General features: G+C 38.6%; 1 long non-coding RNA gene across 1 annotated transcript; it reads right to left on the reverse strand.

Moving 5' to 3' along the window:
• Nucleotides 1-692: 692 nt before the first annotated feature.
• On the reverse strand, nucleotides 693-4,519 carry LOC142160279 (uncharacterized). The gene is made up of 3 exons (XR_012693133.1): nucleotides 4,318-4,519; nucleotides 2,849-2,938; nucleotides 693-775 (listed from the first exon to the last, which is right to left on the reverse strand). It is a non-coding gene; the product is annotated as an uncharacterized LOC142160279 (long non-coding RNA).
• Nucleotides 4,520-5,916: the final 1,397 nt, after the last annotated feature.

A 5,916-nucleotide genomic window follows, 5' to 3' on the forward strand; every position in this document is an offset into this window, starting at 1 on the left:
TGCTCCACGGTTAAAGGATATATTACATCCTAATTGTAATTATTGAATATGATTTAACAGTCTCAGCGGAGCCATCTAGGATCAGGGAGCGGTGTTATTCCCTGCTAACAGTTGTGTCAGAATCTGTATAAAAGGAGCTCTGTTTGACCATGTATCATCATGCCATCTGTAGCTTCTGGAAAGATCGCTACTACCACAAACTGGTGTAATTGTCCTTATTAGGACACTTGAGATGATAAAATCACTGCTTCAAGAACCTGCTTTGACAAGTACTTACCCTGCAATTCCTATGACCTGCAGATTAGACCAAATCTAATCCGCTATATTGCTGCCCTGAGATTGGGACCCTGCATCCAGTACCAACGCTCTGCCTTCTACCCAGCAGCTCTGGCCAGTGTGATAGGCTAGGAGGAACCATCCACAGCAACTCTGATCTAAAGGAAAAGGTCAAGTGTATAAGCCAAGGTGCCTATTCAGGGGGTACACCAGCAGCGAAAGTTACCCAGAAAGAACCGGTTCTAGGCGCTGTTTTATGAGCCTAGTGGTGGCAGCAGGTTCCTCCTACTGTGACAGGAGGAGCGTAATTTGGGATAAATAAAGGGAATGGCGGCAAGGCAAGCCCAGCCAGTTCCCAGAAACAACAGACAGGGTGGCTTAGGTGGTCCATCATGTCACACCACCTCTTTGCTGGCTGTCCTGATCTCTCCTGCATTTGCAGCTTTCACTACCTGTGACATTGGTGTTTTATATGGATCCTGGAATGTCTGTTCCATATCTGGGGAAAAGACAGGTACATGAAATATAGAAAGCCCCCAAGAACCTGGCATTAAGTCAATAACACTGACATTTAACAATTAGGCCACCCTCCCTGCAACTGGCCCAACTATTAAATTAAATAAAATTGACAGTATTCACACTTAATAAATAGACCTATTTCCCTCCACATGAACCTTGATGTTAATTTAATAGAATACACAATTAATAAATAGCCTTATTTCCCTCCAACCAACTCTGAAATTACATTAATAGTATTTCTCTCCCCCTGGACAGCCCTGGTAATAAATTAATAGCATTTAATAATTACAATAAAAATATATAATAACCTTTAGCATGCTTGGGGGAGTGGAGGCAGTGACATTTTTTTTAGATCCCGATCCTTGTTTAGAATAGATGCAGTGTTCATTTGCACTCAAATAAGAACACTTTTGGTTTAAAATTCAAAAGCACATTTAGTTCTGATCACTTTACATTTTTGTACATCGCCATTTATATAGTGAATAATCAGATTGTGACTGAAACTTACCAAAAAAAAGGTTGACTGTAATAACCATTTAAATTACAAAAGTAGCCACCTTAGATCTTGGAAGAACAATATTCCAAAGGGACAGCTTTTAATATTACAATGAAACTTTCCTTGGATACAAATTTTTCAAGACAGGTGAATTAACTTATCAATGCCTTTAAAGCTTTCCAGGTCCCCTTTAAAGAAAGCATTATTGGAGGATAATAATTTTTATAAGGAAGCCTTGTTAGATAATGGTGAAATCAAAAATAATAGAAATATTTTCACAAGAAGAATAAAGAGCGATTTCATGATAATTACTCTGGTTTTCTTGAGTCAGTTTAATTCTTGTTCAGAAAGTCTTCACAGTGAAACATGCGTCGGCGTTCATGTTGTGTGTGACTTACTCTGTCAATTTATAATACTATTACAAATCTGGAAAATCAATTAATATCAACCCAATCCCGAGTTAGAAATCAAATAGGCAGAGAGCAATACACTCCCGTCACCTATTTTGTTGTGATATTTAATAACTGATAGTCGATCAAGGCAGATATAATTTATAATAGTGATACTATAGCTAACTATCTCAGGTTGGGCGGATGTAATTCTGTTTAGAGATAAGTGGGATAAAATATATTATCGGTAACCTAGATAACTGAATTGGCCTGATATTGATATATTTAAATATAATCGCCAACTGATTCATTTAATACATATAAGTAATAAAACCAAACAAGCCAACTGGTATTCAGTATTAAAATGTCCCAGTTTTCAATGAGGGGTACCTGCTAATATTGACGCAGCTTGAGTAGAGGATGCGGAGTCTAACGCGTCCCCTGGTCTTCTCCAGGAACCCCCGCAAGGAGGTACGGGTTTTGCATGCTGGGGGCGCGCAGGTCGCGGTCCCTTACTGAGCCGAATAGCGAGGTACAGAAGGATAGTCAGGTAAGCCGGTTCGGTAACGTGCTGACAACAGTTGAAATGCAGGGGAAATGCAGAAGAATGATCAATCAAGCCGGGTCAGTAATCTCCAGAGGATTTATGTGCACAGAGAGAATACGAGTAGAATAGTCAGACGAGCCAGGTCGGTAACTGGTACTGCACACGGAGGATCCAAGAAGAGTAGTCAAACAAGTCAGGTCAATAGGAACACAGAGTAGCGGAGAGACAAGCCAAGCCAAGAAACACACAAGAACACTGGAGCAGGATAGACCTAATACTCTGGCACCAGCATGGTGTCAGAATCTGCCCTAAATACTCCTGGCAGCCAACGAAATGCCAGCGGCGTGATGTCATCGGCCTTGCAAAATGCTTATTTTAAGGTTAGAAAGGCTTCCAATTCTTTTTTGGACCAAGCGGAAGGATCTGCTACTTTACTGGTCATAGCGTTGAGAGGGGCAACAATGATAAAGACCTTATTAACCTCCAGTAATAATTTGCAAAACCAAGAAATCTCTGTAGGACTTTCAAATTAGTGGGCTTGATCCAATTCTGTATTGCCTGTAGTTTACTTGAATACATGGTAAATCCTTGGTTTGAAATTATATAACCCAGAAAAGTTACCTGCAATACTTCAAATTCACATTTTTCCAAGTTTGTGAATAATTTTAATTCTCTTAATTTCTGGAGGACTGCCTTGATGTGACCACAATGCTGCAAAACAGAACGGGAATATATTAGTATGTCATCCTGGTAGACCATGACGAACCTTCCCAGGAAATCTCTCAGAGCCTCGTTAATCCGTTCCTGGAATATAGCATTAATTAGCCCAAAGGGCATGACCAGGTATTTATAATGCCCTGTGTGAGTACTGAACGCTGTCTTCCACACATCCCACTGACGAATCCGTGTGAGATTGTATGCTCCTTTGAGATCTATCTTAGTGAAGATTGCTCCATTTAGCTGATTAAATAGTTCAGGATTGAGTGGGAAAGGATATTTGCTCTTAATGTTTATCTGATTCAGTCCCCTGTAATCAACACAGGGTCTCAAACCCCCATCTTTCTTGGCCATGAAGAATAGACCAGCACTTAAGGTAGATTTGGAAGGTTTAATAAAGCATTTGGCTAAATTTTCAGAAATATAATCCTCCAGAGCTTTGAGTTCTGGTGAAGCCAGGTTAAACAGTTGGCCTTTAGGCAATTTAGCCCCTGGAATTTCATCTTATAATATTCTTATGTGTGTGTATATATATGTGACTGTGTGTGTGTGTGCGTGTGTGTGTTCCAAAAAATGTAAATTAATATCTTGGTACACACACGTGTATTTCTTTGGTTTGCAGTGGAATAAAATGCAAAAAGCAGAAACAATGAGTAAGTTGTAGCTTATTCCACACAGAAATCTTTAAATGGGTGTATCACGATAAAGCAAACAGGCACCATCTTTCACACGCATACCCTCACTCACATATATGCACACACAAAAGAGTATCTTAAGATGACATTAAAGGGAAGTAGTGGTGTTCACATTGATACATTAAAAAAAGAACTAAAAACATATTCCCATCAGTATATTCTTGCTTATTGAACAATTTATAATGTTTAACTGTTACCTTCCTGTTTTCATAAATTTGCTATTACTTATTAAACAATTTTAGCTCATTGCTAAAACCACTTAAAGTTAATGAAGGTTAATTATAATGTGTGGTGCAATTTCTGTCCAGTTTGACGTTATGTTATATTACTTGCTTTCACTTCAGTTGATGCATTAGCTCAGGAAGACAGACTTCTCTATCACAATCAGCCCACACAATCTCTGTTCCTCTTTCGCTTCCTCCGTTCCCAGTTTAGCTCCACAATCACATGGCTTGCACTTTCAAAATTGTTAATTTGAATCCCTACAATTCCTTCTTCGCTATGACACATTTTAATATAAAATCTAACTTGGAGTATTCATTACTATTTCTATCAGAGTTTTCTAAGGTTCTAAACATTCGTCCATGGAGAGTTTTTTAAAAAAAATAAGTCATGTTCTTAAAGAAAAATCCATAATAGAATTTTCAGTTCTGGGGTCGATCAAATAAAATCACTTACCTGAAGTCCAGTGCTCACATGATTTGGCAAATCCCTAAAGGATGATTAACACCTGCTTGGTTACTCCAGCTGGCATCAATTTATTGGTTGATAGTACACTGCCTGTATAAAAAATAAAGGGTAGGCAGAAGCAAGGTAAGTATCCTGATGTCTGCCATGCTCTAGTTGTTCCTGCAGGCCCAGTTTTTTGTCCTCTAAGCAGTGTTGCTGAACACTGAGAACATTTTGCCAGCAGGGCTGAGCAAGCTACTCTGGGCATGTGCAAGATGTACAGGGACCTAATGGGTTGTGCAAGAGCCAGAAACAAGGTAAGTAATCCTCTGGCATTGTATATCAAATAGGACAGACCAGACAAACCTGAAATTGGGTTCTAGGTGGAATAATCCCTTAGTGCATAATATAATCTGTATTCTAGTTTTCATTATTAGATAGATAATCTCTTGTGAAAATAGAAATAACGTGTTTTTAATAACTACACTTGTTTCTCAGTCATCAATCAGCTTGACAATCGGGGTTGGGCCTGTTACACTTGCTTTGCTATAACTGGATAATGGGAGATTTATTCTTAGGTGGATGAACGCTAGTTTGCATACTGTATCTTGCATGAAATTGTATTGCGCATGCTGCAAAACGAGTGTACGCAATTGGGCGGAATAAATACCCTAAGGCATCTGATACTTACAACCCTCTACAACTTGAGAGGCCCATGTATAGTAAGGGCATGATCTCATTCACATCCAGATACTTGAATAAGAATACATATTTTCAGCTGTACCTTTTGCACCTGCTACAGGGCAGTTGTAAATCTCAGATGATAATGATGACCACAGTGATTCTGATCGGATGATTGTCGAGTCACCTGCACAATTGACATTATTGCAGTCATCAATCACAACATAAAAGACTGAACAAATTTTTCTTTGTGGCACTTTGACCAGGAGATCATTTGTGAAAGTATGCAAAGGCTATTTGTGTTTTGTGCACAGAAATCGTGCATGCGTATAGATTGCTATTAAAGTGAATGGCTGCAAATTTTTATTATTTCCTAATCACAATGAAATTATGCTTATGACATTGTGTACTCTCAATCTGCAGACATGGACACTGCAAATAGATATTTTTTTTTTATAGAATGCAATCTACCAACTATGATTTTCTCCAACTATTAGAAGACTGGCAATTTAATCTGGAGAACTAGAAAAGGCATAGAAGATTTAGTAAACATTTTTATTTTTTTAATACTTTTAGTCAGTGGTTGAAGTGAAAATTTAGAAGTGGCAGTATGGAAAATGTAATGGGAATGTAAGTGAATGGAATTTTATAGTTTTACAATTAATGGCAGTAGGACAAGTGGTGCTGTGGCATACCACCGTATACACCCCCACTTTGACCACTGCTTCTAGTAGTGTAAACTACTTATGATTATATAGTAAAAAAGATGTACACATTTGTAGAGCTACAACAACAACATCGCCGGCCCAGAGATCATGTCTACATGCCACTTGTTAGTCTCTTTTGGACATAAGATGCAGAGGTGATATGACGCGTTTGGCTCCCACCTAATGTCCTCATGGCCTTCATGCACTTTATGAAGAGTGA

Source organism: Mixophyes fleayi, chromosome 6, assembly GCF_038048845.1.
Source record: "Mixophyes fleayi isolate aMixFle1 chromosome 6, aMixFle1.hap1, whole genome shotgun sequence".
Classification (NCBI taxonomy): domain Eukaryota; kingdom Metazoa; phylum Chordata; class Amphibia; order Anura; family Limnodynastidae; genus Mixophyes; species Mixophyes fleayi.